Source organism: Odocoileus virginianus, chromosome 2 (genome assembly GCF_023699985.2).
Source record: "Odocoileus virginianus isolate 20LAN1187 ecotype Illinois chromosome 2, Ovbor_1.2, whole genome shotgun sequence".
In the NCBI taxonomy this organism is placed as follows: Eukaryota; Metazoa; Chordata; class Mammalia; order Artiodactyla; family Cervidae; genus Odocoileus; species Odocoileus virginianus.
In genome coordinates, this window is record NC_069675.1 from 87,892,977 (window position 1) to 87,917,495 (window position 24,519).

At 47.6% G+C, this 24,519-nt stretch overlaps 1 protein-coding gene and 1 long non-coding RNA gene across 5 annotated transcripts in view; one reads left to right on the forward strand and one right to left on the reverse strand.

Moving 5' to 3' along the window:
* LOC110147419 (N-acetyllactosaminide alpha-1,3-galactosyltransferase) overlaps positions 1-925 on the reverse strand; it is a 72,102-nt gene extending 71,177 nt beyond the window's left edge. For 2 of the 3 annotated variants that reach the window (XM_070452120.1, XM_070452106.1), the window contains exon 1: positions 831-925. The gene's annotated coding sequence lies outside the window, so the exon portion shown is untranslated. The remainder of the gene's footprint in view (positions 1-830) is intronic. The other variant, XM_070452117.1, reaches the window with a different exon arrangement.
* Positions 926-1,065: 140 nt separating this feature from the next.
* LOC139030218 (uncharacterized) lies at positions 1,066-7,973 on the forward strand. 2 transcript variants are annotated; one of them, XR_011482503.1, is made up of 7 exons: positions 1,066-1,263; positions 2,154-2,264; positions 2,657-2,814; positions 3,979-4,087; positions 6,055-6,141; positions 6,916-6,986; positions 7,284-7,973. It is a non-coding gene; the product is annotated as an uncharacterized lncRNA (long non-coding RNA). The 2 variants fall into 2 exon arrangements; XR_011482506.1 differs by lacking the exon at positions 2,657-2,814 and having other exon boundaries at positions 1,179-1,263.
* Positions 7,974-24,519: the final 16,546 nt, after the last annotated feature.

A 24,519-nucleotide genomic window follows, 5' to 3' on the forward strand; every position in this document is an offset into this window, starting at 1 on the left:
GCGTCTCCGTCCCTCCCCTCCCCGGCCCGCGGGAAGACTGAGAATCTCAAGTCGCTCTGCTTTCTCTCTTTGCGTGCTGACATTTTTTTCCACTTTACTGTTTCTTGGACGCCTTTCAAGAGTTTGTGCAATCATTCTGTTTAGCTGCTTTTCTGCCATTTTCAAACGCAGGGTGGTGTCCCTTTGGAGTGGGAACGTGGTCTGAAGTTGAAGGGCCCCGATCGCCTCCCATCACCCCGACGCCTCCAGCCTCGTAGCTGCCAAAGTTACTACGTTTGAAACTTTCCCCGTGCTGGGTGTTGGGCTTGGTCCTCGGCTTTCTGAGCTCCCCGACCTCTCCCTCTCGGCGCCCCGGCTCTGAGGGGTTCCTGCGCCCCTCCCTCGCCCTCCCAGGAACCCCCTTCCCGGAGGGATCCTCTTCCCACCCTGTCCAGGGCGAGGGCGCCCCTTCCCTCCTCCTGCCCCGTAGATGGGGCAGAGCCCTCCCTCCTTCCGAGACTTCCTCGGTGGTCCCGCCCTGCGTCCCCTGAGCCTGCCTTCTCCCGTCTCCGCCCGCCCCGGACCCCGTGGGAAGCCCTGCCCGCAGCCCTTCCAGAGGCCCGAGTCTGAAAGGCTGGGCAGAGGCTGCAACGGGGACAGGATGGGACAGAGACCGGGTCAGAGTTAGGAACCGCGGGAGCGATCAGAACAAAAGCGGGGACACGGGCAGGGCAGCAACAGGGCAGGGCCGGCGCGGCGGCCCGTCCTCTCGTCGCGCCGCCCCCACCCGGCGCCGGCCGCCCGGGGGCTCGCGGCCTCGGGGGCCTCGGGCGGCGCCTCGAGGGACCCACCTGATCTGCAGAAGCTAGGCGCGTTGGGGGCTGGCCGGCGCCTCGGCTCCCGGCCCCGGCGGCGTCCTCGGCTGCCCGAACAGTCGGCGCGCTGCCTCCGCCCGAGCCCCGCAGGGCGTGCCGGGGCGGGGTGTGCCGCCTGCGCTCCTGTCGGCCGGCCGCCGGGTGCTCCTCCGGGGCGGCGGGCAGGGGCGCGAGGGAGCCGGCGGGCGCTGGGCAGCGGGCTGCAAGCTCCCCGCTCGGGCCGGCCCGCGGCTGTTTGTGCAGAGCGGGTCCCGCCCCGGACACGGCCGCTGGGAGGCCCGGCGCGCTAGTGCGCGAGTGCCGGCGCGCGTGTGTGTCTGGTGGCGGGGCGGCGCAGGGGGTGTTTGTTTCATTTTCACTCAGGCAGAAAAAAGCCTGAAACCAGCAAAAAAAGAAAAGACAATCCCTGGTGAGGGTGGCTGGGCCTCTTTGCCTTCTTGGGCCTGCGCGTGGTGGGGGTGGCCGGGGCGGGGGCGCGGGGGGTACCCGGAGCATCGGAGGGTGGGGTGGGGTCTGTCACCCAGGACCGCGGGGAGGGGCCCCGAAGCCCTGGCGTCCCGCCAGACACGAGGGAAGCGGAGAGCCTGGGAGGTCTGATCCACCGTTTGTTTCCTGGGGAAGGAAGGGTGCAGATGACAGCGACAGGCAGGCAGGCGGGAGCCACTCTCTCCGGAGCCCCCCACATCCTGAGCTCCGAACGGGAGGGGCTGGCCACTAGGCACCTAGCGCCGGCCCTGCCACGGTTTGTTCGCAGACTTAGTAGTCTTCAGGCCCAGAGTTCCTCAAACAGAATTCTGCACAGGCCCTGTGGTTCTCCATTAGAATTATTTTAGAACGGAACTGGAAAAAAAAAAAAAAATCTATTTCAAAGTTTGTGCTTCTGAGCCCGGCGTGACTACATTTCACTTCTGGTGAGTTGATGTAGGCACATCCGGCTGACTTAGTTCTATGCTGGTAGCCACAACAATTATCTCACTTCTTGGGTTCCAGACCATATATTTTGCTGGTGCAAAACTCAAAATTTTATTTGGCAGGGATCATTTGCCTTTGAACTTCAACTTCAGGGGCTAAGAAATTAGCTTCTTGAGTATTTTAATGCATTGAAACTGTAGTTTGACACCATGAAAATGGCACAGAGCCTGGGTATGGTGTATCATTTTAATTGTTTCATGCTAATGAGCAATGAGCAGAGCCCTGATCAAATATTTGAGGGATGTAAGAGGCTGCAGGAGGCCAAGTGACTTCTGGAAACTTGAAGAGGATGAAGTTTCCTGATGGTTCTAAAACCTTCTACCTCAGATTGGGACTTGAACCCAGCCAAAACGCCCAGTACCTGGTTTCAGGACCTAATGAAGCTCAGGTTCTTGATGTCTCATCACAGAAAGAATTCAGTGAAAGACAAAGTCATAGGTAAGAAGTGAATTTATTCACATATAGAAAGCAGCACACTCCACAGACAGCGGGCCATTGCAAAGGGCAAACTGGGCCACGAAATTTGGTGTGGTTCATTTTGATAGGCTGGGTAATTTCATATGCTAATGAGTGAGAGGATTATTCCAACTATTGTTGGGAAGGGTTGGAGATGTCCAGGATGTGGGCCATCGCCCACTCCTTGGTCTTTTAACAGTGCTGTGAAACTGTCATGGCGCCTCTGGGTGTGTCGTTTCGCTTGTTGATTGAGGATTAAGGTCTAGTCTTCTCTGCCTCTTTGGTTTCATTTGATTCTAATCGGTTTATGTTGTATCCTTGGGCTATGTCATTCTTTCAAAAGTTGTGCCCTGCTCCTTTCCCTCCTGTTACAGTTCCAGTGGAGTAAACGGTGGGAGAATTGAATCATCAACCCCACATGGTTGCTCAGGAAGGAGGTGTTCCGTGACAATCAGCACAATAGATCCTTTACAAAATCACAAACTGCTCCACTGTTGTCTTGGGTGAACTCACTTGTAATAGTTCTTTAGTGGTGAGTATCACAGTAAATATATGAGTGATGTTATACCAAGTGCATCATTCCCCATGTTTTCATTATTGCATCTAAGGATGCATTGTTTCCATTGTTCAGTCCATCAAATTGGACAATAAATGAGTGTGTTTTTTTTTTAAGAACACTGTGACAGTAATTCAAGTGGCTCAAATGATAGCTCGTCGTGATCAAAATCAAAAGACGAGGACACAGGAAATGGAACATGTAAAAACATCACTCCGCTACTATTAAACTCAATGCAAGAGGTTTAATTTCATCATCAGTCACATTAATTTAATGTTGTTATTGTGGATTTTATTGGTTCTGAGGTTGCATTTGTATCTACTTAGAGAGCTTGTTTTGGTTTTACAGTTGGTTTATAGAGTGTGAGCATGACAGCTTCCTGGTTAATTTTAGGTTATTTCAGTAGCAATAAAGTAAAAATAATTTCAGTCAATACTATGGATCTGGATTTGTTTGTTTGTTTTGGGAAGAGCTATATAGTTCTCAGGGCTTCTTCCCTGGTGGCTGGCTCAGCAGTAATCTGCCTGCAATCCTGGAGACTCCGGTTTGATCCCTGGGTCAGGTAGATCCCTTGGAGGAAGGCATGGCAACCCACTCCAGTATTCTTGCCTGGAGAATCCCATGAACAGAGGCACCTGGTGGGCTATGGTCCATAGGGTCACAAAGAGTCAGACACAACTAAAGCGACTGAGCATGTATGCACACACATATAGCTCTCAAAATCTAACTGGCCGTTCTACTGACTGGCTGAGCTGGAAAACACCTTGAAGATTACATACATTAGCTTTGGGTGGAGACTTCTAGGTTTAAGGTCTTAGATGAGTCATTCTTACTGTCTGAGACTACTTTTCGTCACATGCTGAAAGGTGACTAGTTCATGGGAGAGGCGAAATCAAAATGGGATAATGTTGGGGAAAAGGCTTTGGAATCACAGGAGTGTGAGGCTGAATATTGACAGAGGGGAAGGATAAGGCAGGTAAGCACAGGTAGCTCTGATGGCTTGCCAGGCATCGCTCCAGGTGCCTCTCACATACTTCAGCTCATGTCATCCTTTGTGCATGCTAATCACATCCCCTGATTTCCAGAAAAGAAAGCCAAGGCAGAGGCAAGTTAGGTAACTTTTGTTCCCCATCTCTCTAGGTCTAACCAAAGTGCTCTGAATCCAGAAGGCCTTCCTCATTCTTTTAACAAATACTTACTGGGACCTCAGTATCTGTCAGCCCCTGATCTTCAAGCTGAGAATATCAAGGTAAGCATGTAGCATCATAGCCCTAGAGGATGGCTGCAGCCCAGATATTAAAACGAGACCCACCCAATGAATGATTTGGGGACCATTATGATCAGGGCTCTGAGAGAGAAATACAGGGTGCAGGGGACCCTGAGACCAGAAGAAGGAGTAGTTCACCAGGTGAAGACTTAGGGCAGAGTGACACAAGCAGAGACAAAGTCTTTAGCAGGGAGGAAAAAGAGCCATGAGTGTGTGCTGGAAAGCTTCAGCATCACAAAGATAGCCATTTTCTGCCAATCAACCTATAGGATCAAAACAAATCCCAGCAGAGTTTTGTGGAACTTAGCAAGCCGCTCTTAAAACCTGAATGGAAGAGCAAAGGGCCAAGTGTAACCAAGACAGTCTTGACTGAGCAGGGAGGTGAGAGATGGGCTGTTGTTCAGCCAAATATCAAGACACACCATGAAACTCTAACAGCATAGGGTTGGTGCCAGGATGGATTATTGGACTAAGGGAATGAAATACGGAGCCTAGAAAGAGACCCACATGCATGTGGAAACAGTGTAGGCCAGAAATGGGGCTACAGATCAGCGGAGAAAGAATAGACTTCAGAGAGTCTTGCTGAGCCCAAAAGAATTGGAAACAGGTGGGCAAACAAAAACTTGCACAAGCATGTTCATGGCATCGCTATTTATAACAGCAGAAAGGTGGAAACAATCCAAGTGTCCTTCAAGCAATGACTGGATAAAGAAAACATGGTACATCCATACAATGGAATATTATTTGGCATAAAAAGGAATGAAATACTGATTCATGTTACCACGTGGATGAACCTTGAAAACATTATGCTAAGTGAAATAAACCAGACACAAAAGGCCATGTATTATATGACTCAATTCTATGGAAATATCCAGAATAGGCGGATTCATAGAGACAGAAAGCAGATAAATGGTTACCAGGGGCTGGGGGAAGGAGCATGGGAGTGACTGCCAAGTGGGTACTTGGTTTCCTCTTGGGCTAATGAAGAACACTATGGAAATAGACAGTGCTGAGGGTTCCACGGCACAGTGAATGCATTAAATGCCCTGAATTGTGCACTTAAACACGGCTTACCCATTTTGAATGTAAATTTTATGTTATGACTTTCATCACAATTTTAAAAAGTGTTTCTGAGCAATCCATATGAAAAGTAAAATTAGATTCCTAATACACACACACACACATGCCACATAACACATGGGTAACTGACCTAAAGGAAAAGAGATACTAAAACCTTCAGAGGAAAATATCATTATTACTTCAGAATAGGTGTTTATTTAAACACACACACACAGAGCACTGACCTTAAAGAAATATATAAATAAATTTGACTACATCAAAATACAAATACAACATATATATCCACAATGAATTAATGGGCAAACCAGAAATTACAAATGTTTGCAAGGCAGAGAACAAAAAAGGATTGGTATCTTGAGTCTGCAGGAATGCCTGCAGATAAACAGGAAAAAACACATCTTCTTCTATTTTTACACCTGGCTAAGGGCCTGAGTGAAATGTCACTGGGTCAGAGTTCACAGGTGTCTCCTTCGTAGCACTTATCATAACTGTAGGAACAAAACTTTCTGTGTAGCTACAAGCCCCATCACTCCATTTCAGTGGATGGAAAATTGTCTGTTAGAGCATTTTGTGGGGAAGAGCTTATCAGCAGGGGCATGCTGGGGGTGAGCAGGAAGGGGCGGGGGGAAGACCAGGTTCTGCAGAGTTTGATGAGCCTGACCCACAGAAATCCAGCTCAAGGGAATGGGAAACTTCCCCAGAACCAGAGACACACAGGGCCCTGGAGCCCCAGGAGATGGCCAGCCGTGCCCTTCAATTTACAGATGAGGAAATGAGTTTTGGACTACCAGGGAGTGACTTCCTCAAAATCACCAACTAGAACGTTTCAGAGCTGGGTTTCATTCCTTCTTCTCTCACGTGCTCCTCAGGCCCCAGACAGGAGGGGAAACTCTCAGAGCCAGAAGGGGAAAGTGTTCTACAGCAGCTTCCAGAAATGGTCAAGTTAGAAGAAGCAGGTGAGGCTGAGTACTGAGTCCTGGAGGAAGTGGGGGTGCAGGAAGGCAGCTGGGAGGATGGGAACAGGGAGAAGAGCTTGCGCCAAGAACAGAGGGTGGAACAGGCCAGGTCCTCCCCTGGAGCCAGGGGGCCACCAGCCTGGGGCTGAGGGGCCGAGGCGGAGAGGCATGGAAGGCGGAGCCCAAGAATTTGCCTTTTTATCCTGTCCACAGAAGGGAGGCTCTGGAGTGATCATCCCTGGGGATGGAGGATGGCAGGACGGAGTTTGCCTTGGAGGGATTAGTCCCACCCCTGCAATCACTGTCACTTAAGTCACAAGGGAGGGAAGGAGAGAGGAGTCAGAAAGGAAGGCTGGAAAGCAAGAAAGAAGGGAGGGAGGAATTAAGGGAAAAGAACTTGCCACCCTACCCCACCCCAACTCCACTCTCCCCACCCCCAGCATCCAGCAGTTAAGTCTCTGCTCACAGTGCAGGGGGCAGGAGTTCGATCCCTGGTCGGGAAGCTAAGATCCCATATGCTTTGTGGCATAACCAATAAAATGATGGAGCATTTATGTGAACAAAGTTTTCTTCTTATCAAACAAAACAATTAAAAAAAATACACCACCCCCAAAATATGTCACTTTGGCATAAAGACTATGTGGAGCTGAAGCCAATTGGGAAGCAGCAGACTCAGGAAAGACTCTCTGCTACCACATTCCCCCCTTACCTTTCTGCCTAAAAGCAGGGCATAAATTTCCCTTCATAATGGGGACATAAATTCTCCTTGTGAAGGTCCACTTCCCCCACCTCCAACACCCACTTATACCAGGAGAAGGAGAACAACCTTTATCACCAGCGATCAGGTGAGTCTGCATAAACAAATCAACCTGACTCAAATAACACTTATCTTTCATTAGCTTCCTCCAGATATATACCTTCCCACAACTTAACCATCCCTAGTAGCCCCAACCCCTTTTCTTTTGTCTGGTCACTCCTCCACCGTTTATTGCCCTTTGTTAAAATGGTGGATAAGACCTCAGGTCTAATCCCTTCTTTGGGTTTTCACTTTTATTTTTCCTGTGAAGCCCCCACATACATAAAAATATTAGCATCAATAAAGGAACACGTGCCTTTTTCTCCAGTTAATCTGTCTTTGTCAGTTTAATTTGCAGGCTGCATTAACAGAATGGAAGAGGATAAACGAACAGTGCTTTCCTCCCCTACTGAGGCAAAGAAGTGGGGAGAGGGAGGGAGAGAAGGAAGGAAGAAAAGGTTTTCTGACTTGGGACTGGCATCAGATAATTGCTTTCCTTCCAGTCGGACAATAAATAAGATGGGAGGAATTGACAAGCCCAGGAGACTGGAGGCTGACTTGGCTCCTTAAAGGCCCATCAACTTCTCCATCCTTTATTGAACCAAGGAAATGCTATTAAAATCATCATCTCCAGGCAAGGAAATATCCTTTTTACTTGGTTTGGTACTTGGAAGTCATTTGTTTTCTAATGATGCTAAATTCCACCTCTGGCATTTACATATATCTAATTTCAAAAGGCAAAAACAGGGAGAAGGCCAAGTTTTTTAAGGCTCTTGGGTTCATTTTTGAAACCTGTCAGTGCTTCCAGGGCCAAAGAATTCTACCATTTGAAATAAAATTTTATATTCGCAACCAAAACTAATAAAGCTACATTCCACCGTGTTAAAAGTGTGTTCCTCTCAACTTTCAAAAAAGGTCAAGGAAACAATCCACTTAAACCCTTGTATATTTCAGGATTGTTATTCCCTGAGAGTATCTTCTCTATTTTTCAAATTAAGCACGTAAATAAAATAAAAACGCAACTTAAAAACGCTAATGTCCTGGGTCTTCTCAAGAGTTCGAATGAGTTATGTTCTGGGCATTAGAAAAAAAGTGTGTAATAGAAGAAGCCTGGGATCAGCTCTGGTTCAGTTTTTGTTCCTGAAATTCCACAAGCCAGGTGACCTTGAGGGGAAAAAGAATCACTTAAATTTTCTGTCCTATACTTATCTATTCTTTTATAGATAGTTATCTATAAAATGGAGATAATTATCTCTACCTCCCAGGGGTATGTTAGAATAAAAAATGACATATGTTCATATAAAAGAGGCTCTAAATATAGTAAGGCACCAAATAAATGTGAGTTCCTTTGGTCAATTATATAAAGTTATTGTTTGAATTCTGAAGTCACACTACCCAGTGGGAATGAGGTCCCCCCTACTAACTCATGCTAATTCTCTCTGCTCCCCTCCTCACCCTGCAGATCTCAGCTCAGGCACACCTGGCTGCCTGGTCCCTCACCACTCTTCCCGGGCCCCCTAAGGCTCCAGCCACCCTCTCCTCTGTGCTGTCCCTCAAACCGGTCGAGTATAGTCCAAACCCGGGCATTTGTACCTGCTGTTCCCTCAGCCTCAGATGTTCCCTGACCCAGTGCTTATTGTAAGCATGTACTTTCTCACTCGCTCAGTCGGGTCTGACTCTGCGACCCCATGGACTACAGCATGCCAGGCTTCCCCATCCTTCACTATTTCCCACAGTTTCCTCAAACTCAGGTCCATTGAGTCAGTGATGCCATCCAACCATCTCATCCTCTGCTGTCCCCTTCTCCTCCCGCCTTCAATCTTTCCCAGAATCAGGGTCTTTTCCAATGAATCAGTTCTTCGCATCAGGTGGCCAAAGTATTGGAGCTTCTGCTTCAGTATCAGTCCTTCCAATGAATATTTAGGATTAATTTCCTTTAGAATGGACTGGTTTGATCTCCTTGCCGTCCAAGGGACTCTCAAGAGTCTTCCCCAATAGCACAATTCAAAAGCATCAGTGTAGTTTTTAGATGTTTTTGTCAGGCGAGTGTATGCTCCTCGGTTCTTTGTCTCATCACAACAAAGATTTGGAGTGACGGACATTAAAGCCCCCTCGGTGGGTCACAGCTCTCGGGTCTTGGACAGACCGCCTTATAGCTCTTAAATAAATCAGTGTTACAGCTCAGTGTTACAGCTCTATTTATTTAGATAATAGCAGGAAAATCCATCTTCGAGGCGTGAGGGCACGTGGATCCAAAGACGCAAAGAGAAGAGCGCCCCATCGCGCGCGGGGGGGAGGGGGGGGGGGGGGGAGGGGTGGACAGACAGACAGACAGACAGAGAGAGAGAACGCACGCATGGGAGAGAGAGGGAGAGAGAGCTTTGGCTCTTCTATTTATATATTTTTTCTTCCCCCTGGGCCTGTCCTATGCAAATTGGGCTTAGGCAGGAGCGCTCCTCACTCTGGTCCTCCGACCTTCCTTTGACCTTCCTCTGTTCTATTTTTGCGGGCTTTTCCCTTCCTTGTCTTTTAGCCACTGCCATTTTGGATTCCTTTTCCCTATTTTAACTACCTAACATTTTAAAATTAAAAACCAAACAAAAACCCTTCTTTAGATAAGAAAGTTGATTCAAATCTGTCTCCACTGGTCCTGGCTTTTGACCTGTGGGCTGTCAAACCAGTCACTGGGAGCCTGGTCTGTCTTTCTGCTTTGCAGCAGTCAGGGGGTCCCTGCCCTGCTCTTTGCCTGGCTCTGCCTCATCAGGCAGCTTCATAGTTCCTCCAGGGCTACACCTTCATGCCCCCAGGCTCACAGGCCTGGAGGCACCCCACATGAAAAGTCCACTCCACCCTACTTTTAGAGGCAAAAGTCACAGCCTGGAGGACCCCAAGTTACCAGTGGCTGCCCCAATAAAGAGAGAAGGTCACCTCGGTGGCCGTCTTGGCGTGACCATTACTAGCTGGGATTTTTGATCAGGAGGAGGCAGCCCTCCCCAGTATCAGTCTCCATATCTGGGTAAGGAGCAAGCCTCCCTCCCAGGAGCCAATGAAATGAGATATGTGAGGCCCCTGTCCGTGTATGACGGTTGTGATGGTTATCAGGATGCAGGAATGAACCTCAGATGGTGGAATGTCAGAAATTGAAACGGCAGTTGGGAAGAAACAGGGGCAGGGGGATGGGCATCTTGGGTCATCTCAAATCATTGCCATAGGCAGAACCAAGCTACCCAAGCGTCCAGTCCTGTGTCTCTTTTTGTACAGAAAGCAGAAGGTGGGGTGGGGAGGAGATGACTCCATTTTCTTTTTTTTTTTTTTGGTCATGCCACGTGGCATGTGGGATCCTAGTTCCCCATCCAGAGATCAGACCCACGCCCCTCCAGTGGAAGCGTGGAGTCTTTTAACACTGGACCGCCTGGGAAGCCCCTCATTTTTAATATTCAGTATGGCAGCGGGTCTCTCCCCACACTGTACACAGCACGTGCTGGGGTCCTGAACAAAACTGACCATGGATCATTTCTAGAGGCTGTCAATGCTCAAAGACAGCCTGCAGTTGACTGTAACTATGACTTTTTTCTCTCTGTAATGAGACTGTCCCTTTTGGAGGGTCCCGGCCTGGTTGAGCATCAGCATGGGAACGCTCCCTTAAGGAGATTCTTGCTGTGTGCCTGGGGAGGGCCCCTCCCCTGGGCTCCAGATGCCCCATCTGTACAGTGACCCCAGAGGGTGGATGGGTGTCCCTAGGCCCTCTTTGCTCTGGCGTTCTGTCTGTGGGGCATTTATGAGTCAAGGCAATGTCTTCTCTGAGTTTCCCAGGCATCGTTACTAATCGTGTGATCTTGAACAAGGGATGTCACCTTCCTGTGCCTTAGCTGCTTCATGGACAAAGTGAAAGTAATAATTTACTTAAGAGTGTGGAACAGAGCCTGACATGAGTAGATACTGTGTGTGAGTCAATACCCTTATCACTACCAGTAATTCCATCATAATCATCACCCCGTCACTGTCATCACCATCATTATCACAACCATCATCACCATTGCCACCACCACCATCATCTTTATCATCCAGCCATTAAACTGTGAGTTGGTGTGGCTGGTGTGAGGAAAATTGCTCAGAACAGGATACAGAGACCTGGGTACAAGTCCGTGCTTAAGCAAGTTTCTATCTCTTCCCTAGCCTCAAGCCTTTCTTCTAAGGAGAGGGGATTGGGTCTGATAGTTGGGGTAAAAGGTGCAGCCTGTGGCCAAAGACTAGATCCTTTCCTTGTCCCTCTAGCTTTCCAACCAAATTCTTCAAGTTCTGGATTCCAGGACAGATTTTTACTCTTCCTTCCCACTCTGCACCTGCCCGCTCCGAGATCATCAACATCTGGCCCTACCCTCAGCTAAAGGCAGTCAGGTTGATCTGAGCAAAAGAAAAAGGGTTGATTAAGTGTCCATAAACAGAGGAATGGGTAAAGAAGATGTGGTAAATATACATAATGGAATACTATGCAGCCATAAAAAAGAATGAACTACTGCTCTTTGCAGCAACATGGATAGACCTAGAGATGATCAAACTAAATGAATGAAGTAAGTCAGACACACAAAGACAAATATTATATCATATTACTTAGATGTGAGATCTAAAAACTACACTAATAAATTCATTTACAAAACAGAAACAGACTTACAGACATAGAAAACAAACTTTTGGTTACCAAAGGGGAAAGAAGGTGGGAAGGGATAAATTAGGAATACAGGGTTAACAGATACATACTGCTATATATAAAATAGAAAAACCATAAGGATTTACTGTATAGCACAGGGAACTATACTATTCATTATCTTATAATAACCATTGTATAATGGAAAAGAATGTGAAAAATATATATATACAAATAAGTGAGTCACTTTACTGTACACTCGAAACTAGCACAATATTGTAAATCAACTGTACTTCAGTTTAAAAAAAGAGAGAAAGAAAGAAAAAGCTTTGGAGCGAAGGGAAGAAAGAAATACAGGCCCACAAGATTTTCAGGTTGAATTTCTTACAACTGTAACAGGGTTGTAGCCGTCCATCTCCTGAGAAAAATAGGAGGTAGACGGAGAAGGGGACTTCCCAGGTGGTGCTAGGGGTAAAGAATCTGCCTGCCAATGCAGAAGACTCGGGAGACTCAAGTTTGATCCTTGGGCAGGGAACAGCCCTTGGAGGAGGAAGTGGCACCCCACTCCAGTATTCTTGCCTGGGGAATCCCTTGGACAGAGGAGACTGGTGGGCTCCAGTCCATGGGGTCACAAAGAATCGGACACAACCGACTGAGCATACTCACAGACTTTGGGAGAAGAGAGAAGGAGGGGAGAGATGAAAGCGGAAAGGAGAGCAGGAGTGGGAGAAAGGATAAAGGAGGGGACGGCAGGGAGAGAACACCGAGGCAAGATGTTTCAAAAAACTACACCGCTTGTCATTTTCACTCACTGAGAAATCAGACTGTGTGTGGTCAATTATATCTCAGTAAAGCTGGGGAGAGGGGGGAATGGTTGTGTGTATTTGTTATCTGTGGCGTGTGCATGTGTGTGTCTGTCTTTGTGTCTGTGTGTATGCTTGAATGTGTGTATGTGTGGAGATACTTGAACGTGTATCTGTGTGTCCACATACCTGTATGTCTAGACAAATCGGTGTGTATGTGTGGGTGGGTGGATGGGTGCTCGGTTGTTTAGCTAGGTCTGACTCTTTGCTTCTCCATCACTAATAGCCAGCCAGGCTCCTCTGTTCATGGGATTTCCCAGGCAAGAATACTAGAGTGTGTTGCCATTTCCTCCTCCAAGGGATCTTCCCTGCACAGGGATCGAACCTGCATCTCTGGCATCTCGCATATTGGCAGGGGGATTATTTACCACTGATATCCACTGCACGATGGATATCTGATCACTGAAAGAATATGCTCTAGAGTATGTGTGACTCCTTGAGTGACCCTGATAGGCACACACGTGTGTGGCTGTATGTACATTCCTATGATCTTCTGAATGTGCACCTGTGATGAGGGTGAGGTGAGGAGGCATACTGGAATCTGAACGTGTGTTGTAACTTTGTGTCTGCACATGTAAGTGTGTGAGTGTGTGTTTCAGTGCATGCAGCTACAGGGCTGAGTGTGAGGGAGTGGGTGCTTGCGGGTGGCCGTGAGCCTGCCTACAAGGGAGGTGCCTGGAAAGGCATCCTGGTGTTCAGCTGGGTGTGGTGTGTGCATGCTTGTGTGCTGCGGGTGGGTGTGCACCTAAGTGTCCGTGTGTGCAGGAAGCCTGGTAGCCCCGGGCTTGATTTCTCTCCCTGCAGTCAGGAAATGCCTGTGGCTTACAGTCAGTCAGTCCCCTTTGCACTTCAGCGGGGGCTCAGGCAGGCTTTTGTTAGTAGCAGCTCTCACTCACCAGACTATGTTGACTTCCTTTGTGGGAACCAGAAGGAGTGTGTTTGCAAGAGTCCTACTGAGACTGATTGACACCCTGATGCTGAGTGTTTGGGGCAGGAGCTCCTTTTCTTCCAGGTTCGGGGGGGGGGGCTCCCAGATCCCCCACTGGACAGACCCTCCCCCAGCCAGGGGAGCCTCTGCCTTGGGAGCAGGATTGTTTAAAGGACAAGAGATTTGGAGGCAGACACCCTAGGCTCAAGGTCTACTCCCACTCTTAGATGAACTAGGCTTTGGCCAAGTCTCTGAAACTTTGGAAGGTTCCACTTCCTTGACAACATGATAGGATACCAGGGTCAAGCCCTTCCCATTCCAGTGACCATGAACATGTACAGTGGAGGTTTCCAGAGCCCACTCAGGTCTCCTTCACACCCACTGGTGCCCTTAGCTTTTTTAAAAAATTATTTTTAAAATCATATTTAAGTATACGTCATCCATTATCCTTTTTCCTTTTGTTAAAAAAAAAAAAATGTATATTTTGGCCACACCACACGGCATGTGGGATCTTATTTCCCTTACCAAAGATCCAACCCAGGCCCCCTGCATTGACAACGCAGAGGCTTAACTACTGACCACTGGGAAAATCCCAGGATTGGCTTCTAAAGTCTAACTGCGCTCTTCTTGTCCTCGGCCAAATGGAAGTTGTTTGCTTGGGAGGTCAGGTCCCCCTCAGAGCACCCAGTAACCAATGACTTCTGACTCATCTGAGTGACAGAAAGTCAGCCCTCTTTGTTGGAAGATGATACAGTTCATGCTTCAGAGATCCCCAAGGGAACAGGTTAAATCAGCAGCCAAGACCACTTCCTTTTATTACTTTATTTCTCTGTCCCACCTGTGTTCTTCAACACAACCCCACCCCTCCACCCACCCTTTTCCTGAGAACATGCCTCTAATAAATCAAGTTTTCAAGAAGTCCCTCCCAGGCTCTGCTTCTAGGAAACCCAGCTGAGGACAGTAGGACAGCATTTTTATACACACAGTAATCCCATGGGTTGGGGTGTGATTATTATCATCCCGTTTTTAAGATGAGAAAATGAATAGTGGAGAGGAAAATGAAATAAACATTCATATTTTTAGAAGTGAATTAGAAGGGTTTCCCAGGTGGCACAGTGGTAAAGAATCCTCCTGCCAATGTAGGAGATGCAAAAGACGCGAGTTCAGTCCCTGGATTGGGAAGACTGCTCTGGAGAAGGAAACGGCAACCCATTCCAGTATTCTTGCCTGGAAAATTGCATGGACAGAGCTTGCTGAGCTACAGTCCACAGGGTCGAAAAGAGTCTTACATGACTGAGCACAGCACTACACCAATCATAAAATAAATGCTTAGACTTAAATATTGCAACTATAAAGGAAGATTATTAAAAAGTGAATTAGATTTGAGCCAGGTGACAATATGGGTCTCTCAGACAATAGCCAGCCAGCCACTTCATCATGGGTTCCCCAGGTCTCAAGCTTCTTGGGATCAAAGGGGACCTGAAAGCTTATCTGGTACATGCATCTCATGCTCTGCTCCTCTCTACACATATGTTCCCTCCAGACAAACATCCAGTTGTACTTGAATGCTCCTGATGATGGAGGCCTCACTCTCTCCAAAAAAGAATCTTCTGTTTTTAGACAGCACAAGTCTTGATCCCCTTTCCTTCATTCAGCAAAGACTCTTTAAGCACCTAGTGTGTGCCAGGCACTATATGAAGAACCAAGGATGCAGTGACTGAGAGAAAGCCAGCTCACTTCCTGCGCTCATGGAGCTTATGAACTGGTGGGAAAGAAAACCAAGGAGAAACAACTGCAGGGAAAAAAAAGCCTAAAATTTGCTGGAACAGAGGTGCAGGATGTGAGAAGGGTCTGGGGGGGCCCTTTAGGGCTTCTGGTGTGGAAATCCGGGTGTGTGTCAGGAGGACAGGGAACACTTTCCTAAAGGTGTGATGACCCAGCTTGTTACTGAGTCCAAGCTTGCTCTGCTCGCTGCACGACAGGCCAAATAATCTGAGAGGAAGTGTTGAGGCAAGGAATATGACTTTATTCAGAAAGTCAGTTGACCAAGAAGATGGCAGACTAATTTGTCAAAGTAACCATCTCATCTGGGTCTGGATATCAGGTTCTTTTATAGAGCCAGAGAGAGAAGTTTCTCATTACTTCTCTAAAGTCAAAAGGCAGAATAGAGAGGGAAAGGCAGTGAGGAAGTAATGTAAAAAGGGGTTTTAGTCTTGTAAAACACCTCTGGGAAGGGCCAGCCTTTGGAAAGGGGTGTGTTCATCTCTTCTTTTTTTGTAGTCATTCACAGGTGAACAGGGTCAGATTATTTCTCTGTGAGCTGGACAAAGGCACTTTAGTTTAACAGTCAGGCAGAGCGGCAGGGTGCTCTGAGTCAGCTATGTATGATTGTAATAACAAAAGCAATGATAAGTGAGTCAAAGAAACAGTCCTAACATGGAGTCAGAATTGACTTCTCTGCAACAGGCTGGCTTCTAAAGGATGAATAGAAAGTAACAGAGGGATGAGAGAGGGAAGAGTGTTAAAGAAGGAGGGAACAGCATAATCCAAGGCTGAGTTGACAAGAACAGCACACAAGTGGCCTGAAAGGGAACCAATGAAATGGGTCAGAAGATGGGGGTTGGGTGTGGCCTCTAGAGCAGAGGAGGCCAGTGGGGTTAGGCAGGGCCTTCCCTGGTGGTTCAGATGGTAAAGAATCTGCCTGCAATGCAGGAGACATGGGTTCGATCCCTAGGTCAGGAAGATCCCCTTGTGAAGGAACTTCTACCCACTCCAGTATTCTTGCCTGGAGAATTCCATGAACAGAGGAGCCTAGCAGGCTATAGTCCATGGGGTCACAAAGAGTCAGACACGACTAAGCAACTAACTTTCTTTCACTTCTCATTCATAGGGCTCTTCAGGCAAGAATACTGGAGTGGGTTGGCATTTCCTTCTCCAGTGGACCACGTTTTGTCAGAACTCTTCACTATGACTCATTCATCTTGGGTGGCCCTGCACAGCGTGGCACATAGTTTCGTTGAGTTACAAAGCCCCTTTGCCAAGACAAGGCTGTGATCCATGAAGGGAATCAAGAAGCAGAAGTTCCCATACTTTGGCCGCCTGATGCAAAGAGCTGGCTTATTGGGAAAGACTCTGATGATAGGAAAGATTGACGGCAACAGGAGAAGGAGGCGGTGGAGGATGAGATAGTTAGGTAGCATCACCGACTCAAAGGATATGGATTTAAGCGATCTCCAGGAGATAGTGGAGGACAGGGGAGCCTGGTACGCTACAGTCCATGGGGTTGTCAACAACAAACTGTCACTTGTCAAGAGCATTCGGTAGCAAATGAACAATAATAAGGGCATTTGCCATCTGCCTGTTTCTATGCTCCAGGGAAACTGGTGGAACAGGTCTTTAGATAGTTAGATATTTTCAGGAACTGATTTCATGATCCCAATCCCTGCATCTCCTCATATGCAGAAAAGCACTTCTCAACTACAGATTGGCACTTGCTGAGAGCATTGCCAACGACTGAACAACAAGGGCATTTGCCATCTGCCTTTAGGGAGACTGAACCCCACGCTGCTATAGCTGTTGCCCTCCAACAGCCCCCGAGGGAGTGTAGCGAGATGCTCTGTGTTCCAGGGAATCTGGTGGGACAGGTCTTTAGATAGTTGGATGCTTTTAGGAACAGATTTTATTATCTCTGTCCTTGTATCTCCTCATATCTAAGAGGTGCCAAATCCCTTCATGGTGACGTCAGATCTTCATAACTAGCAGGAAACCTTTTGTAAAAGGAGTGCTTAATGGTATTGAATTCCCTCTTCACCAAAATCTTATATATTGATTTTCCCCCACTGTCTCTTTGGAGCACTCTTTCAGAGCGATCTCCCAGGCTGCAGGCCTCGTTTTGCCCCAACTAAAACTTAATTTGCATCTTTTTAGTAGACAGGGTCACAAAAGAGTCGCACAAAGCTTAGTGACTGAACAACAACTTCCGGTTCAGATCAGGCATCTCCAGTTCTTCTCTTGACAAAATGGCTCCTTTCCATCCGGTTGCGACATCCCCGCTCCCACCGGAATTCAGCAGCAGGCTCTGACAAGCCCCCTGCAGGCTCTCCTCACCACCCGTATATGACTCAGAACACGGGCATTTCAGGATCTCAAAGAGACACACATAGGAATGGCTTTTGCCACCACAAGTTGCATCAAAGACCAGGGTCTCTTCAACAGCCTGAAGGAGACCAGGGTGACACGGAGAGCTTGGAATGGAAAAGCAAGTTTTGGGGAGTCAGAAGAACCCACCTGGGAAGTCCGGAGACACACCCAAGGCCTGGGTTTTAATTCACTTCGCGGTCCACCCTGGCCCGAAGCTGGTGGGAGGAGGACACAGCTGTTGAGGCTGCAAGGGACGGAGGCTCTTTGGAGGTGAAAGGAACCAGGAAACCGCCCTCCTCCCCATCAGCCCCACCTGCTCTGCTTTCCCCCAGCCCCCACCTCCTGCCTTCTCACTGCCCCCGGGGCAAAGCACAGACTCCAGAGCCTCTGAGCCCACCCCGTCTGCTGCAGAGACCCTGGAGTCTGCAGTACAACAAGGTGTGGAAGCAGGATACTGGCCCCCTCGCAACCGCCCTGGTGGGCCCAGTGGGTAAGAATCCACCTTGCCTGCAGGGGACGTGGGTTCAATCCCCCGTCTGGGAACAAACATCCCTCCCACATGCCTCAGAGCAGATAAGCCTGTGCACTGACACGCAAGGTCCTGCATGCTGTAACGAAGATCCTGTGTGCCACAGCTAAGACCCGATGCAGCCTAATTAATTAATTACTAAGAATAGAAAGCAGTAATACTAGCGCCTGAGGACATCCAGGTCGGAATCCCAGAAACTGTGAGTGTGGCAGAGGGAGTGGAGACAGTGGGTGGAATTAAAGCTGCTAATCAGCTGATCTCAAAAATCAAATGTAAAAATTCTGGATTATCTGGGTGAGTCCAAGACAAGAATATTTAAAAGTGGGAGATAAAGGCAGAAGAGGTCTGGGAATGAAGGAGAGGCTCGGGTGATGCAATGCAAGGATTCAAACCCTCGTCTCTGCTCTGAGGGTAGAAGAAGCCATAAGTTGAGGGATGCTGACAGCCTTTGGAGCTGGAAAGTCAAGGAGACAGATTGTTCCCTAGAGCTTCAGGAAAGCAGTACAGCCTTGCCGATGCCATGAACTTAATCCAGTGAGACCTGTGTCAGACTGCGGACATCAGAACCTAGGATAATAGATGTGTCTGTGTTTGAAGTCAGTGTTTGGTGGTTGTAAGAAACAAACCTCCAGGGCCTTCCCTGAAGGTACAGCAGCTAACCTTCCAATTACAGGGTGTGTGGGTTCAATTCCTGGTCCAGGAGCTAAGACCCCACATGCCTTGTGGCCAAAAACCCAAAACATAAAACAGGAGCAAATTTGTAACAAATTCAATAAAGAATTTTGTTGGGAAAGAAACTACAAAGAGCTTATGAGATTTACGTAATAGACTAACATCTCATCATTCTGATACAAGTTTATTCTGACTAGTGGATGATTCAAAGTAACTGCTAGTTCCCTTAAGTGCCTCATAATTCTTTAAGAAAAATAGCTAAACCTTAAAAAAATTCAGTAGAGTTTAGAAAATGAGCCATTAAAAAATCTTGAAAAAGAAAAAAAGAAACAAACCCACGAGGGTCCTGACAAGCTTGTGCAGTGTCCAGGCCAGCTTGGCGATGGGAATCTATGTCTCCAGCCCAGGCATGGGCAGGACTGGGGAAAGAGGCCTCTGGTTTTGAAGAGACACTGCTCCAGGGTTGCTGAATGGACATAGAGCTGTCCCAGGAGTACTTGCATCATATAAAGGCCGTGTCCCCACCGGTTCAGTTCAGTCACTCAGTCCTGTCCGACTCTTTGTGACCCCATGGACTGCAGCACGCCAGGCTTCCCTGTCCATCACCAACTCCCGGAACTTACACAAACTCATGTCCGTTGTGTTGGTGATATCATCCAACCATCTCATCCTCTGTCATCCCCTTCTCCTCCTGCCTTCCATTTTTCCCAGCATTGGGGTCTTTTCCAATGAGTCTCAGTTCTCTGCATCAGGTAGCCAAAGTATTGTAGCTTCAGGTTCAGCATCAGTCCTTCCAATGAATATTCAGGATTGATTTCCTTTAGGATAGACTGGTTTGATCTTGCAGTCAAAGGGACTCTCAAGAGTCTTCTCCAACACCACAGTTCAAAAGCATTAATTCTTTGGCGCTTGACTTTCTTTATATAGTCCAACTCTCACATGCATACATGACTACTGGAAAAGCCATTGCTTTGACTAGATGGACCTTTGTTGGTAAAGTAATGTCTCTGCTTTTTAATATGCTGTCTAGGTTGGTCATAGCTTTTCTTCCAAGGAGCAAGCGTCTTTTAATTTCATGGCTGCAGTCATCATTTGCAGTGATTTTGGAGTCTCAAAAAATAAAGTCTGTCACTGTTTCCATTATTTCCCCATCTATTTGCCATGAAGTGATGGGACCAGATGCCATGATCTTGGTTTTCTGAATGCTGAGTTTCAAGTCAACTTTTTCACTCTTCTTTTTTACCTTCATCAACAGGTTCTTTAGTTCATCTTCACTTTCTGCCATAAGGATGGTGTCATCTGCCTGTCATCTCCCGGCAATCTTGATTCCAGCTTGTGCTTTATCCAGCCTGGCATTTCACAAGATGTACCCTGAATATAAGTTAAATAAGCAGGGTGACAATATATAGCCTTGACATACATACTCCTTTCCCAGTTTGGAGTCAGGATGCTGTTCCATGTTTGGTTCTAACTGTTGCTTCTTGACCTGCATGCAGATTTCTCAGGAGGCAGGTCAGGTGGTCTGGTAGTCTGATTTTTAAGAATTTTCCACAGTTTGTTGTGATCCACACAGTCAAAGGTTTTGGCATAGTCAATAAAGCAGAAATAGATGTTTTTCTGGAAATCTCTAGCTTTTTTGATGATCCTATGGATGTTGGCAATATGATCTCTAGCTCCTCTGCCTTTTCTAAATCTAGCTTGAACATCTGGAAGTTCACAGTTCATGTACTGTTGAAGCCTGGCTTGGAGAATTTTGAGCATTACTGTTGCAGGAAGGGGGACCCCTTCCAGGGCCCGAAACTGGGCTCTTGTCTAACACTCGGAAATGAATTGTCTGAGGAGACACATGCTGACAAAGCAAGAGATTTTATTGGGAAAGCGCACCCGGGTGGAGAGCAGGAGGGTAAGGGAACCCAGGAGAACTGCTCTGCCGCATGGCTCGCAGTCTTGGGTTTTATGGTGATGGGATTAGTTTCCGGGTGGTCTTTGGCCAATCATTCTAATTCAGTCTTTCCTGGTGGCGCACGCATCACTCAGCCAAGATGGATGCTAGCAAGAGGGACTCTGGGAAGTGAACGGACAGGCAGTGTCTCCTCTCCACCTTTCCTGAACTCTTCTGGCTGGTGGTGGCTTACTAGTTCCGTATTCCTTATCAGGATCTCCTGTCATAAAACAACTCATGCAAATGCTTACTATGGTGCCTGGCCAGGGTGGGCAGTTTCATTCAGTGTGCTTCCCCTAACATTAATTTGCTAGTGTGTGAGATGAGTGCAATTGTGTGGTAGTCTGAGCATTCTTTGGCATTGCCTTTCTTTGGGATTGAAATGAAAACTGACCTTTTCCAGTCCTGTGGCCACTGCTGAGTTTTCCAAATTTGCTGACATATTGAGGGCAGCACTTTAACAGCATCATCTTTTAGGATTAGAAATAGCTCAACTGGAATTCCATCACCTCCACTAGCTTTGTTCATAGTGATGCTTCCTAAGGTCCATTTGACTTCACATTCCAGGAGTCTGGCTCTAGGTGAGTGATCACACCATCGTGGTTATTTGGGTCATGAACATCTTTTTTGTGTAGTTCTTCTATGTATTCTTGCCACCTCTTCTTAATATCTTCTGCTTCTGTTAGGTACATACCATTTATGTCCTTTGCTGTGCCCATCTTTACATGAAATGTTCCCTTGGTATCTCTAATTTTCTTGATGAGATCTCTAGTCTTTCCCATTCTATTATTTCGCTCTATTTCTGTGCATAGATAGCTGAGGAAGGCTTTTTTATCTCTCCTTGCTATTCTTTGGAACTCTGCATTCAAATGGGTGTATCTTTCCTTTTCTCCTTTGCCTTTCACTTCTTTTCTCAGCTATTTGTAAGGCCTCCTCAGACAGCCATTTTGCCTTTTTGCATTTCTTTTTCTTGGGGATGGTCTTGATCACCACCTCCTATACAATGTCAAGAAGCTCCATCCAAAGTTCTTCAGGCACTTTGTCTGTCAGATCTAATCCCTTGAATTTATTTCTCACTTCCATTGTACAATTGTAAGGGATTTGATTTAGGTCATACCTGAATCTGAATGGTCTGTGGTTTTCCCTACTTTCTTCAATTTAAGTCTGAATTTAGCAATAATGTATTCATCATCTAAGCCAGAGTCAGCTCCCAGTCTTGTTTTTGCTGACTCTAGAGCTTCTCCATCTTTGGCTGCAAAGAATATAATCAATCTGATTTCAGTATTGACCATCCAGTGATGTCCATGTGTAGAGTCTCCTCTTGTGTTGTTGGAAGAGGGTATTTGCTATGACAGTGTGTTCTCTTGACAAAAGTCTGTTAGCCTTTGACCTGCTTCATTTGGTACTCCAGGGCCAAATTTGCCTGTTACTCCAGGTATCTCTTGACCTCCTACTTTTGCATTCCATTCCACTATAATGAAAAGGACATCTTTTTGGGGGTGTTAGTTCTAGAAGGTCTTGTTCATAGAACCATTTAACTTCAGCTTCTTCAGCACTACTGGTTGTTAATGCTGGTAGATAATGATCATGGTATTGCCCTGAATTTTCAGAGATGCAGTGGTGGAGAAGCAATGGCCCCATTTTTGCAGAGACTCTAGGCAGGAGAAACAGATCCCTGGTTAGGGAACTAAGATCCCATGTGCCACAGGGCAACTAGGCCCTCTCACTGCATCTACTGAGCCTGTAGTCTCTGGAGCCCGTGTGCCCCAACCAGAGAGAAGCCCACAACGCAAGGAAAGACCCCTCATGACACAACGAATATCCCAGGCACTGCAAGCTAAGACTGGATGTAGCCAAAAAAAAAAAAAAAGCATGTAGAAGACCAGAGACCATCAGGTTTGGGAAGGGAAGGATTGGTTATCTGTTGTTGGTTTAAGACGATCCCTGCACTTAGTGGCTTAAAACTGCAAGCATTAATTATCTCACAGTTTCTGGGGTCAGAAGGCCAGAAGCAGCTTACCTGCATGCCTCTGGCTCAGATCTCTCTGAAGGCTGAAATCACAGTGTCATCTGAGGCTGCCCTCTCTCCTGGGGGATGGCCTGTGAGATCCATTTCTAAGCTCCCCCAAGTGTTTGCTGGCAGGATTCGGTTTCCCATGGGCCATGGGACTGAGGGTCTTGGTTCTTCCCTTCCTGTTGACTGGACGCCTCCCCCAGCTCCTTGTCTTGGGGGCCTTGCCACAGAGCAGCTCACAACATGGCAACCAGTTTCCCTCGGAGTATAAAGTGAGAGAACGAGAGAAGCCACAGGGGTTTTGTACTCTGATCTTGGAAGGGACATCCACCACTTTTTCTATATTCTGCTCATTGGAATCAAGCTCCCAGTTTCAGCTCACACTCAGAGGGAGGACTCTGTGAGGAAATGAATATTAGAGATGAGAATTCTGGGGGATCATCTGAGACGTTGCCTATCACAGCCATCTAATCACTTCTGCTGGGATATTTCTTCAGGATGGAGCTGAGATGGGGTGACTGCCCCTTCGCTGGGGGCAGTCTTCTTGGTAAGGGGCAGGGCAGACCAGAATCACAGAGAGGCGTCTCCAGGGGGCTGAACACTTGGGTGGATGGTGGTTCCTCTGCCGAGACACTCCTTGCCCTGATACCCACCAAGGCTCCTGATATCTTCCACCTTCATTGTACAGAGAAGGGGGCTGACTTGTCCAAGCTGGTTGGTGGCAGAGCCAGGGAGAGCCTGGAGCTTAGGACCCTTGACCCATGTCCAGCCGGGACCTGCAGAGCAGTTCACGCCTAAGTGTCCTGTGTTGTGGTCAGGAGACAACACAGGCACGTGAAACATCCCCGCCCCCATCCCCTGAAACCTCTGACACGGGCACATTCTGGTCTCTCAATCCCACATCCTGTCTTCACGTTATGGGGACTGGCTCACAGACATGGGGACAGTCTTAGACATGAAGGTAGCCTTGGACTGCTCCCACTCCCTAAAAGTTGTGGAGCTGCACCAGCGAAGGTTCCCAGCCCTTTCCTCCCCTCCTGTCCCCACCCACGGCTCCAAACCAACCACCGCAGGGGCATCGCCTGCCTGCACAAGCATCCCCAGTTGTTCTAAACCGTGCCCACACCTGCTCACTACATAGCCATCACGGTCCTAGGCCTGTGCATGCTGCCTAGTGTGGGCTAGTGTGGTCTGCCCTCAGGAGGCAGGCCCCAGGACCTCTGGATAGAGAATGCCAGGTACCAAGGATGTGGTTCCAAGAAGAGGACGATGCAAGCTCTGAGAAAGCATGTCCCCTTGGCCCTGGAGACTCCTCACCCCACAAAGAGGATACGGTCAGAGGGGGACCAGAGCAGAGGGCGGACTCTGCCCCCATCCTAAGAGCAAGAAAGAGACACAGTCTCACCTTCCTGAAGCTCATTTATGGCAATCCTTCCCCTCACCCCTTACCTCACCACTCTGTGCCTTTCTACCACCACGCTTTCCAAATTCCAAATTGCGCTCCCATTTTCACCTTGCACAGCATCCCCAGCCAGCCCTGCAGCCTGCCTGCTGCAAGCTCTGCCGCCAGAGCTACGGTTCCTCAATTTCCTGCATTTGCAGAAGTGAGCAAAAGGGTAACCGCATACTCAGGTGACACTGGACGGCTGAAAAGGCTGACCAAAGCGCAAGTTCTAGAACAAGTCCCACATTCAACTTTGCTTCTGTGTCACTGTCAATGGCGATGCCCAGTTGGAAAGAATTCTGTCTAAAACTTTTTTTTTTTTAATTGCTGCTACCAAAAAAAAAAAAAAACCTGCCAAATAAGAAAGGACCAAAAAAAAAAAGTTTAAATATATATATACATGTA